The sequence below is a fragment of the Anomaloglossus baeobatrachus genome, chromosome 6 (genome assembly GCF_048569485.1).
Source record: "Anomaloglossus baeobatrachus isolate aAnoBae1 chromosome 6, aAnoBae1.hap1, whole genome shotgun sequence".
NCBI lineage: Eukaryota > Metazoa > Chordata > Amphibia > Anura > Aromobatidae > Anomaloglossus > Anomaloglossus baeobatrachus.
The window spans coordinates 250,887,434-250,901,059 of NC_134358.1; positions in this window are offsets into that span (position 1 = coordinate 250,887,434).

Genomic DNA, 13,626 nt, shown 5'->3' on the forward strand with positions numbered 1-13,626 from the left:
ACTTACCTGCCTAGCGACGTCGCTGTGGCCGGCGAACCGCCTCCTTTCTAAGGGGGAGGTTCGTTTGGCGTCACAGCGGCGTCACTAAGCAGCCGCCCAATAGAAGCGGAGGGGCAGAGATGAGAGGACGTAACATCCCGCCCAACTCCTTTCTCATTGCTGGCAGCCGCAGGAATGATGTTGTTCCTCGTTCCTGTGGTGTCACACATAGCGATGTGTGCTGCAGCAGGAACGACGAACAACCTGCGTCCTGCAACAGCAACAATTTTTTAGATTAGAACGACGTGTCAACGATCAACGATATGGTGAGTAATTTTGATCGTTAGCGGTCATTCGTGCATTTCACCAGCAACAACATCGCTAACGAGGCCGGATGTACGTCACGAATTCCGTGACCCCAACGACATCTCGTTAGCGATGTCGTTGGGTGTAAAGCCCCCTTAAGATCTTTCCTGGTTTTTCAGATGTCTACTTTACTGCACCTTGTGCTTTTCAGTCAGACATCTCATCATGCAGGTGGTGCTCAGGTTAAGAACATTTATACCTCTCTTCATTTTCTGACAGCACAGCATGCAAACTACCCATGTCTTGTCGTCGGCACATTGGCAAAAGAAATGCCATGCCAGGGAGCGCCTTTGAGCTGGCTTTGGCATGCTCAGTTCGTCAGAGTGGTGAGCAGTAACAGCCGATGTACTAGTTAGAGGCTGGCCACTATGCTTTTGCACCCTGCTCCCTCTTTTGCTGTGCATCTGAGGCAGCGTGACTACTTCCTCTTCCTCCGATCTAAGCACATCACTCAGATGGTCTTCATTTCATGTGGAGTTTAGAACCTCATCATCCCCAGCATCATATTCCACCCATTCTCACCTCTGCCCTACTTGCACGTCTGCACACTGCAGAAAGCCGTAGCAGTTGGCACCTGCAGTTTCATCAATATCATTTATGTGCTGACGTGATCCGCTGACTGTGTGCACTAGCCCTCCCATGTTCTTATCCCCAAACCGCAACAGGTCATTGGGCATCAATGCACTCAATCTCATCTACTTCTGGGTCAGGGCCAGGTGGGTGGCCCACAGAACCCCAATCAGCAGAGTCATCAAAAAGCTGAAGTGACTGCTTCATGACTTGGGTCTTAGGGGTACTTTGCACACTACGACATCGCAAGCCGATGCTTGCAATGCCGAGCGCGATAGTCCCCGCCCCCGTCGCAGCAGCGATATCTTGTGATCGCTGCCGTAGCGAACATTATCGCTACGGCAGCTTCACATGCACTCACCTGCCCTGCGACGTCGCTCTGGCCGGCGACCCTCCTCCTTCCTAAGGGGGCGGGTCGTGCAGCGTCACAGCGATGTCACACGCCAGGCGGCCAATAAAAGCAGAGGGGCGGAGATGAGCGGGACGTAAACATCCCACCCACCTCTATCCTTCCGCATAGTCGGCGTGAGCCACGGTGACGCAGGTAAGCTGATGTTCCTCACTCCTGCGGCTTCATACACAGCGATGTGAGCTGCCGCAGGGGAACGAGGAACAACATCGTACCGTCGCAGCCGCGCAATTATGAAAATGTCGGACACTACACCGATGATACGATTACGACGCCTTTGCGCTCGTTAATTGTATCAAAAACGCTTTACACACTACGATATCGACAGCGACGCCGGATGTGCGGCACTTTCAATTTGACCCCACCGACATCGCAGCTGCGATGTCGTAGTGTGCAAAGTACCCCTTAGACTGCTTGGCTGATTTGCAAGGGAGGCAGGTTGAAGGCAGATGCCCAAAAGCCGCAGGTGCAAGACAAGGAGAAGGAACTGAAGGGACTTTTAGGCATCCAATCTAAAACTACCTCTACTTGTTCTGGCCTGATCATTTGCGCAGCCGTACTTGGGCCTACAAAATTATGCGGAACGTTCTGTTGCCTGCGTGTACAAGAGATTCGTAGATTTTGGCATGTAGCAGGCACAGATTGACAATGTCCTCTCCCTGCAGTAGCTACACCACCAGCACCATCGCGACCACATCCATGTCCCCTATTTGATGTTTTCCTCATTCTGTGCACCAAGCTTTGTTAGGGCACTCTGCACCTGGCTCTATTAGGGCACTCTGCACCAGCCTCAATTAGGGTACTGTGCACCAGGCTCTGTTAGAGCACTCTGCACCAGCCTCTATTAAGACACCCTGCACCAGGCTCCATTAAGGTACTGTGCAACAGGCTCTTTTAAGGCACTCTGCACCAGGCTCTATTAGGGCATTCTGCACCAGCTCTATTAGGGTATGTGCCGCCCCAACGCAGACCGGGGTGCTCATATCCGGAATGGTCATGGCTCGATGGGTCCGGACCTGGGCTCGGCACTCACTTCGATCCTTGAAAAGGGGGATTATTTACAGGGGAGACGTTCGTGACGCCACCTGCGGGTTGCGGTAATGGGAGTACCGCTGCTGATGGAAGGAGTACTGGGGCGGATGGTGTGGAGCAGCAAGGTGTCAGTCCCTCCACAGGTAGGGAAGATACCGGCCTCTGGGGTTTTGGTGAGAAGTTTGGGAGCGCAGGGTGCAGGGGGACCAGGGTACTCACTGTGGGTAGTTATGGTGCAGGATGAGGATTATAAAGCAGATACTCACACTGAAGATAAACCAAAGACTATGTGCATCACAGTCTCTACAGGGGAGCCCATCCAGGTGTCCGCTCCCACTGGTGTCACTGGGTAATCAGGAGCCGCCACCGTGCACAAGTTAGTTCTCTGTTATGGCCCTTTGGTGTGAAGCTGTTGGGACCCTGCTCACTATATTTGTAGTGTAGCTGTGCTCTTGATTGCTGGCACTTGGGATTTTTGTGGGCCGCGTTACTCGAAAGCCCTATCCCCCGCGGTGTGCTGTCGCCTTCAATCTCTGAGCTCCTGGGGAAGTTCATAAAGAGACTCTCCCTCCCAGGTTAATTATCAGGACGGATGAACCTGCTCCTGATCTAAGGTCCTGTATCCTGTCGTGCTCGGTACTGGTCAGTTCTTTTGGGTTTCTGATGCCGACAGTCCTCCTAGACTATACCCGTTGCACCCTTCCAATGTCACTGTCACCGGTCCCCGACTCCTCTGGTCCCGGACCACCGTCTGCAACCAAACCTTGGTCTAGCTCTCCAGGAGCTACTACTCCAGCTCCTCACTCTCTGAGGGCTCTCACTACTCTCCTCTCACTTTGAGAGCTGACTCTAAACTGACTTCATCCCTCCCACCAGTCTGCCTGACCCCTAGGTGGGTGGCCTTATTCCGCTTATCCAACCCACTGCTGTGTCTGACAGGTAATGATAACAGAGAGAGATAGCGGAGATGGGTTTTTAATAACCGCGCCAGAGATCCCAGATGTAAGCTTGATCAATGTACACTTTATTTCGGCATAGGTCTACGCATTTCAGAGGTCTCAGCACCCTTCCTCAGGACCAGCAAGCACAAGATACATCAAATCTGCAGAGTCACATGCATACAGACAGTATATACCCAGTGGAACATCAAAGAACCGCCCTCAAAAAGAAAAAAATCGGCGGGAAAAAACTTCAAACCCTGCAAGGAGTGACGTGGTCCGGTGAAAAAACAAAAGACAATGAATTGTATCAACAGCAACAGTCTTTTTTTTAATAAAATGACCAATGTAAGTCAAAAAAATAAAAAAAAATTAACATAAAACATAAATGCGTCATCGATGAATAAAAAATGTATAACCATACATATATATGTGTTTATTGTGTCCCAGACCATATTAGAATTCACACCGCAGTGAGAGGGTATAGAACCCACACCTAATCATGGCCATCAATCTTCATGAGGACCAAGGAATGTGAAGCAGTTAGACCACACAGCCAGAACGATGTGCAGTAAAAGTTCATGATCTCAAGAAGGTGAAGAAACCGTAAAAAAACCGTAAAAAAAAAAGAAAACTACTAAAAAAATGTAAAAAGTGAGAAAATCTATCCCTATATTAGTTATATACGGAATAGATGATGGTGTCATGGAAAAAACAACATATATATCCCATGGAATGATTTAATAGTGAGCGCAAAATGAGTGCAATACATAAAACCAAAAGGCATATATGCATATATGTACCCTACAAATTATCTATTAAAACACCTATAAGTGTAGTAAACCCATATATAAAGGGGTTAAAATGAAACCAGTTGCAACGGCCAAATGTATTGAGCCGAAGACAAGTGTATATATCAGAGTGAAGAAATCATGGTATTACTATTAGAACTGTGTAGTGAATATGATACATCCGTAAAAGGAATCGGGTGCAAAAGGAAAAGGTAGGGGTGATTGGAGTTCAGGAGCGTGGGAAAAAAACCCAGTGCGCATGCGTATAATCACAGGCAAGATAGGGGTGACGAGAGTTCAGAAGCGTGGGAAAAACCAAGGTGCGCATGCGTTCGATCAAAGGCAAGGAGCCGGTGCAATGAATGAACCAATAAACTAGAGCTAGGGTGAGCAGAGTTCAAAGCGTAAAGAGAAAATGAGAAGAGAAGGAATTGGAAAGAAACGGAATCTTAATAAAGGAAAAACAATTAAGATTTAAGATACAGTGCAGAACTACACATATATATCTATATATGACGGACCTGAAAAACAGATCCCGTCAAAATGAATTTGCTAAATAATCGGCAAGGAGTCTATCAACAGGAATCACTATCCATCTGGATAAAAATACTAGACTCTGACCAAGATAAAAAACCAATTTAGATATATAGATAAAACAATTATAAAAACATAAGGAACAATTCTACCACAATATAATCAATTATCAAACTAGCCTCTGATCCTCCATGACATTAATAAATAAAAAATAAATTATAAAACAATTTAGATATATGGATAAAATATGTGTACATATCCCCTAAGTAATGGAAAAGACAATAACATAGCATGGACGGTGATCAAGTAAATATAGATAAAAGGTAAAACACTAGTAAAAACTCAATAAGAACAGTCAAAACAATAAGACCAATAATAAAATATTAAAATTTTCAGTAATATAATTTAGAATAAAAATATCTAGATTACTCATGAAATATATCCGTGATTTCGTTGAGAAACTTTTTGGATATATAAGCTTGATACTCTCAAACCAAGGGGGCTCAACGAAATCACGGATATATTTCATGAGTAATCTAGATATTTTTATTCTAAATTATATTACTGAAAATTTTAATATTTTATTATTGGTCTTATTGTTTTGACTGTTCTTATTGAGTTTTTACTAGTGTTTTACCTTTTATCTATATTTACTTGATCACCGTCCATGCTATGTTATTGTCTTTTCCATTACTTAGGGGATATGTACACATATTTTATCCATATATCTAAATTGTTTTATAATTTATTTTTATTTTTTATTTATTAATGTCATGGAGGATCAGAAGCTAGTTTGATAATTGATTATATTGTGGTAGAATTGTTCCTTATGTTTTTATAATTGTTTTATCTATATATCTAAATTGGTTTTTTATCTTGGTCAGAGTCTAGTATTTTTATCCAGATGGATAGTGATTCCTGTTGATAGACTCCTTGCCGATTATTTAGCAAATTCATTTTGACGGGATCTGTTTTTCAGGTCCGTCATATATAGATATATATGTGTAGTTCTGCACTGTATCTTAAATCTTAATTCTTTTTCCTTTATTAAGATTCCGTTTCTTTCCAATTCCTTCTCTTCTCATTTTCTCTTTACGCTTTGAACTCTGCTCACCCTAGCTCTAGTTTATTGGTTCATTCATTGCACCGGCTCTTCACCTATCTTGAGATCATGACCTTTTACCACACATCGTTCTGGCTGTGTGGTCTAACTGCTTCACATTCCTTGGTCCTCATGAAGATTGATGGCCATGATTAGGTGTGGGTTCTATACCCTCTCACTGCGGTGTGAATTCTAATATGGTCTGGGACACAATAAACACATATATATGTATGGTTATACATTTTTTATTCATCGATGACGCATTTATGTTTTATGTTAAAAATCGGATGAGGACACTAAGACTATGAAGAGTATGTTTCTGCGGTTAGAGGATTTACTAAAGGAGGAATTACGTTTTGGGCTTGATGCCCGTTTTCTCACGATCTATATGGAAGAAAAACTGTGCCCGAGGGGCTTGAGAATTAAGCAGGACCCTTTTCCTTTGGATGCTGTCTTTACATTAGAATGGAATGACAATTTATGGAAATGTATGCAGGGCATGTTACAATGCCTATTCAAGAAAAGGAATACTATTGCGAGTGAAGTTACGGCTCGTATTAATGAACTGTACATAGAATTGACTAAATATGATTTGCACCCGGAGTTTAAAATACTCAATTCTGATATCAATACCAAACTAACTCAGATTGAGCAAGACTCTATCTATAGAAAATCAAGGAAGTTGCAACGTGATAGACTAGATATGATTCCTAATAGCAATAAGGGTCCTGATATGTCAGAGGGTCCTAGAAGAACTGTCGGTCGGAGACCCAGTTCCACTAACAATTCCAGAAATTTTGTGAACAGTAGATTCCATAGAAAGAAATCAGATTCACTTCCTAAAAGGGCTACTGTTGATCCCTCCAGAGAGGGCCCATTATTACCTCTGCCATCTGAGATAGCACGAGAACCCCCTCCCCAAAACCTGGTTACCACTATAGTTCCTGATGAGGTGTTCTCAGGAAATGTTGCTATTACTGAGAGCACTGTGGCTACACCTCCCCCTATTAGTTTGGCTACTGATTCCTCTAGATCTGCTGTTAAACCCAGGGATTTTGAGGACACTAAGAGACAACTAGAGTCACTCAGGGTCCAAATAGAGAAAATTCGAAAGAATAGAGAATTTATTTCTGAGCCTGTGTCTGTGGATTCCCCTCCTCCAGGCGATGTATCATCTGACAAAGCCTTTATTGATCTTTTAGACCTATCTACACATGAGGACTATATTCCTTTACCTTTCTCACAGGAGTCTGTAATGATTTCTACCTCTACTATTCCAGGAGAAGGTGTGCCTGATCGTTCAAGGGAGGCTACTATTATAGTGGATAATACCTCCAAGAATGACTCTTGTGTGCCTTTTTTACCCAGGGCCAGGGGCACACAGCCCAGCATTGCTTGTTTTCTCACGCCAAGGGGGGAAAAAAGAAAAAATCCTATAGAGGAGCCAGGGCTGGTACCAGGATCCAGCAAAAAAGAAAGGAAAAATTTACAATAAAAGATAACATGATGGGCATTTTCAACCTCTCCAGTTATACCTTGTCTAATATAGAAGTCAGTGTACTTAGAAAAGGGTTGTCCTTTTGTCCCACCAAGTCCGCCAATGATTTTGATTTATATCTTGATTTTCAAAGATTCTTTAGGAAATTGACACTGACTCGTCATTTCCAAATCAATAAATACAGTCCCCATGATGAAAACACGGTGCATGACAGTTTCCAGTACACTGATCTGAGATTAAAATCAGCTTTTTATCCTCTCCAGAGTAAGGGACACCATATTAAGACTTTCAATGATCTTGTATTGGAGGATTTCAAGGAATTGCAGAATAAGAATTCTCCCTCTAGAATTAACCTTACCAGAGAAGAAAGATGCGCTCTAATGGCACTGAAAAATAACACTTCTCTTATTATTAAAAATGCTGACAAGGGAGGAGGAATTGTAATACAGGACAGAGGTGCATACATCAAAGAGGCTCTAAGGAATCTTTCCAACCCCCTCCATTACGAGGTTACTGATACAACTACTTACAATCAGTCTGTCCTAGATTACCGTGCCCTGATACAGAGGGCTATTGCTCTGGGGGTTCTAAATAAACACGAGAGCAAATTCCTGGAAGTAAAGAATCCGAGGGTAGCGTTCTATTACCATCTACCCAAAATACATAAATGCCTCCATAATCCCCCAGGCAGACCCATCATATCTGGGATTGGGTCTCTGACTGAGAATCTGGCTGCATACGTGGATCAGATCATGAGACCACATGTTATTAATCTCAGGAGTTACCTGAGGGATTCCACACATCTGATTAATACTTTTAAAGATGTGAGTTGGATGGACTCATACTGTTTTGTCACACTTGATATTGCCGCTCTTTATACTAACATCCGACATGAATTGGGGCTGGAATGCTTCAGACAGTTCCTAGAAGTTGATGAAAGATTGCCTATTCCGCAAAAAAAGTTTTTGCTGGAGGGTATGAGGTTTATTCTGATGAATAACTTTTTTACCTTTCAAGATATATTGTACCATCAACGCTGTGGCACAGCGATGGGCTCGAGGGCTGCACCTATTTTCGCTAATTTATTCATGGGTCTTTTTGAGTTGTCACATATCTATTCCTCCGATCTTTTTAGACATGTCATCGTGTACAAAAGGTACATCGATGACCTGTTCTTTATATGGGATGATTCAGGTGAAAACCTGCACGACTTCTTGAGATGCATACTGAATAATGATTGGGGTCTGACGTTCACACCCACTCTAGAAAGGGGATCTATTGATTTCTTGGATCTCACCATTGCACACGACAGAGGGACAATTTATACAAAAACGTTTTTCTAAAAGGTCGACAGCAATGGGTACATCGATTTTACGAGTAGCCACTACAACAAATGGCTCACTAATGTGCCCAGGAATCAATTTCAGAGAGTGAGGAGGAATTGCACCCTTGATAGTGACTACAAGGAACAGGCTATGATTCTTAAGGATAGGTTCCTAGATAAAAAATACCCCCCATCGCTAATCAAGAAAGCATATCAGGTGAACAAGGATCTGAGCCAGATAGAATTGACTACACGGAGTGTTGCTTCTGGGATAAAAAATGGTCCCAATTCTGGGAATGAATTTTCCTCTCATTTCCTTACCACTTATAGTAGGGACGGTGATTTTATTAAAAACATCATCCAAAGACATTGGAATGTTCTTCGGAATGATCCCTACCTGAGGGGAGTTCTGCCTACTACTCCTGGGATCATTTATCGGAGAGCGCCCACATTAAAAAACATGTTAGCCCCAAGCAGGTTAAAAGAGGTACTTCCTACCACCATGTCCTATAAACCTATAGGGGTATACAGATGTGGCATAAAGAAGTGTTTATGTTGTAATGACATACAACATGGGAGGATACATTTCGGCCTCAATCCAGGAGGGGTGGAATTTAACATTAAAAGTCACCTTACCTGCCAGACAGATCATGTTGTTTATCTAATAGAATGCGAGTGTGACAAGAGATATGTGGGCAGGACGATACAGCCGCTTCACAATCGTATCAACTCACATAGACACAACATTAAGATTGGGTTCATGTTGCATGGTCTATCTAGGCATATTAATCTGCAACATAAAAAGGCTACCAGGATTAAAGTGACCCCTATAGAGCATATTCCTCCATATGTCCATAACCGAATGGAGGTTCTAAACAGAAAAGAAACTTTTTGGATATATAAGCTTGATACTCTCAAACCAAGGGGGCTCAACGAAATCACGGATATATTTCATGAGTAATCTAGATATTTTTATTCTAAATTATATTACTGAAAATTTTAATATTTTATTATTGGTCTTATTGTTTTGACTATTCTTATTGAGTTTTTACTAGTGTTTTACCTTTTATCTATATTTACTTGATCACCGTCCATGCTATGTTATTGTCTTTTCCATTACTTAGGGGATATGTACACATATTTTATCCATATATCTAAATTGTTTTATAATTTATTTTTATTTTTTATTTATTAATGTCATGGAGGATCAGAGGCTAGTTTGATAATTGATTATATTGTGGTAGAATTGTTCCTTATGTTTTTATAATTGTTTTATCTATATATCTAAATTGGTTTTTTATCTTGGTCAGAGTCTAGTATTTAAATCCAGATGGATAGTGATTCCTGTTGATAGACTCCTTGCCGATTATTTAGCAAATCATTTTGACGGGATCTGTTTTTCAGGTCCGTCATATATAGATATATATGTGTAGTTCTGCACTGTATCTTAAATCTTAATTCTTTTTCCTTTATTAAGATTCTATTTCTTTCCAATTCCTTCTCTTCTCATTTTCTCTTTACGCTTTGAACTCTGCTCACCCTAGCTCTAGTTTATTGGTTCATTCATTGCACCGGCTCCTTGCCTTTGATCGAACGCATGCGCACCTTGGTTTTTCCCACGCTTCTGAACTCTCGTCACCCCTATCTTGCCTGTGATTATACGCATGCGCACCGGGTTTTTTTCCCACGCTCCTGAACTCCAATCACCCCTACCTTTTCCTTTTGCACCCGATTCCTTTTACGGATGTATCATATTCACTACACAGTTCTAATAGTAATACCATGATTTCTTCACTCTGATATATACACTTGTCTTCGGCTCAATACATTTGGCCGTTGCAACTTGTTTCATTTTAACCCCTTTATATATGGGTTTACTACACTTATAGGTGTTTTAATAGATAATTTGTAGGGTACATATATGCATATATGCCTTTTGGTTTTATGTATTGCACTCATTTTGCGCTCACTATTAAATCATTCCATGGGATATATATGTTGTTTTTTCCATGACACCATCATCTATTCCGTATATAACTAATATAGGGATAGATTTTCTCACTTTTTACATTTTTTTAGTAGTTTTCTTTTTTTTTACGGTTTTTTTACGGTTTCTTCACCTTCTTGAGATCATGAACTTTTACCGCACATCGTTCTGGCTGTGTGGTCTAACTGCTTCACATTCCTTGGTCCTCATGAAGATTGATGGCCATGATTAGGTGTGGGTTCTATACCCTCTCACTGCGGTGTGAATTCTAATATGGTCTGGGACACAATAAACACATATATATGTATGGTTATACATTTTTTATTCATCGATGACGCATTTATGTTTTATGTTAATTGTTTTTTATTTTTTTGACTTACATTGGTCATTTTATTAACAAAAAGACTGTTGCTATTGATACAATTCATTGTCTTTTGTTTTTTCACCGGACCACGTCACTCCTTGCAGGGATTGAAGTTTTTTCCCGCCGATTTTTTTCTTTTTGAGGGCGGTTCTTTGATGTTCCACTGGGTATATACTGTCTGTATGCATGTGACTCTGCAGATTTGATGTATCTTGTGCTTGCTGGTCCTGAGGAAGGGGGCTGAGACCCCTGAAACGCGTAGACCTATGCCGGAATAAAGTGTACATTGATCAAGCTTACATCTGGGATCTCTGGCGCGGTTATTAAAAACCCATCTCCGCTATCTCTCTCTGTTATCTGCCAATCGGGTTACTGCTGCCGTTGATCTACATATGCGATTACAGGAGTTGTGCCTTTCACAACTCTAATAGGTGAGTAGGATTACTCTTCACTATACCCCCTGTTTATCAGGGTAAGACCCTATACGCTTTTTTTCCACAGGTTTCTTGCTTGCGAAGAAAAGAAGCACAGTGGGCATGGGATTTCTAAAAATCCTTCCACTGTGCTTCTACTGCACAACGCAGCGTTATGGACGCAGGGAAAACACTCTGCGCCCAAAACGCTGCAAACCCTGATTGTGGGCACATAGCCTAAAATGCTACAATGGATGAATGGATAGATGTCAAACAAATATAACGTCCCACCCCCCTGCATATTCTAAGCTGGCCCCCTTTAGTGCCTTTCATGTGGCACTAAAGGGTGCCTAGCCTTGTATTTAGCCCAAAAAGAAAAACAAATAATTAAAATAAATGACGTGGGGTCCCCCCTATTTTTGATAGCCAGCTAGGGTAAAGCAGACAGCTGTAGCCTGCAAACCACAGCTGACAGCTTCACCTTGGCTGGTGATCAATTTGGAGGGCTCCCCAAGCTGTTTTTTTTTTTAATTATTTATAAATAAATAATTAAAAAAAAACAAACAAACGTAGGGTCCCCCCAAATTAGATCACCAGCCAAGGTGAAGCTGACAGCTGGGGTCTGGTATTCTCAGGGCGGGAAGAGCCATGGTTATTGGACTCTTCCCAGCCTAAAAATAGCAGGCCGCAGCCGCCCCAGAAGTGGCGCATCCATTAGATGCGCCAATCCTGGCGCTTCGCCCCAACTCATCCCGCGCCCTGATGCGTTGGCAAACGGGGTAATAAATGGGGTTGATACCAGATGTGTAATGTCACCTGGCATCAAGCCCAGCAATTAGTTATGTCACGGCGTCTATTTGATACCAGACATAACTAATTGACAGTAATAATAAAAAAAAATTGACAACAAAAAAAAAATTTATTTGAAAAAACACTCCCCAAAAACATTCCCTCTTTAGCCAATTTATTGAAAAGGAAAAAAAAAAATCGGGTCCCTGCTGTAATCCATTGTGAAAGTCCCGCGGCGATTCTGGACCTTCTAGAATATGGGGGGCACGTTAAGGGAACATATCCCCCATTTTCTAGGAGTGCAGACCATCCATTTGAGGAGAGTGGGTGCAAAGAATTTGCACCCACCCTCCCCGGGTCACAGCTGCAGACTCTGTGCAGCAGCAGCAGCAGCCAGCGTCTGAGTCACAGACACAGGAAGATGACAGCCGCGCTCTGCACGTGTGACCGGCGTGCACTGTGAAGGAGGAGGGGGCCGCGGGGATCAGAGCTAACAGGTACGGGGGACACCGGGGAACACCGGGGTGGGAATAGGGGGTGACCTGGCAGGGCCTGGGGAGCAGGTTTCTGTCGTATGTGTCATAGCACATGCGACAGAAACCATAGGAAAGGGGGAAATGCGGCCGGCGCGCTGCTGTGCGCGCCGGTATGTGCAGCGCCATGTTAGATTTTCGGGAGGAAGGGGGGGTGGGGGGACACTTTGGCGACACCGGGGGACCCGAAAGGAGGAGATTTATCTCCCATCTGACATGTTTGTTTATGCCAGATGGGAGATAAATGATTTTTTACCGGCGCGGTCATTTACTGTAACCTGATCATCGGTATACGGTGTATACCGGTCATCAGGTGAGCGGGGACCGGAAAAAATGGCCAGAATCATGATCTCCAGGGTCTCAGCTACCCCCGGCAGCTGAGACCCCGGAAATTTTCTGACTCTGGGGGGCGCTAGACCCTTTTTTCCGACTGCCGTTAAAAAGCGGCGGATCGGAAGAAGTACCCTAATTTGTCGCCGTTAAAAGGCGTATCGGCGGTCGTTAAGGGGTTAAGAAGCACCTCCCCATTCCACAAAAACTGTGGCTTTTCAAAGCTTTAATGCCATCTTTGTGGAGCAAAAGCTTTGATGAATCAATCCCAGAGAGTTAATGAGTGTTTCTATATATTTGTTGCAGTTAATGGTAAACTATAAATTATCTTCTAAAACAAAATTCAGATCTAAGCACATAATTGATAACAATGCATTTATACCTTTAGACTAAGACATATTTCTGCCTTTCCACACAAGGCTCTGCTTGTAACTCTGGTGTGATGGCAAGTAAGTATAGATTGAAAGCATGAGTAGGGAATGGAAACAAGTGCTAACACTGAACCAAGTCTGTAAAATATTCATGTATTAACTGCTGTGTCATTTCCTCTATTTAACTGTTCTGCCATGTCTTTAAATTCTGCATGTGTGAAAAGGCGGTAATCTCATTATGTGCTATTAAATTACAGTAGTGTGTGGAAAATAGGAAAATTTCACATTAACAGGCA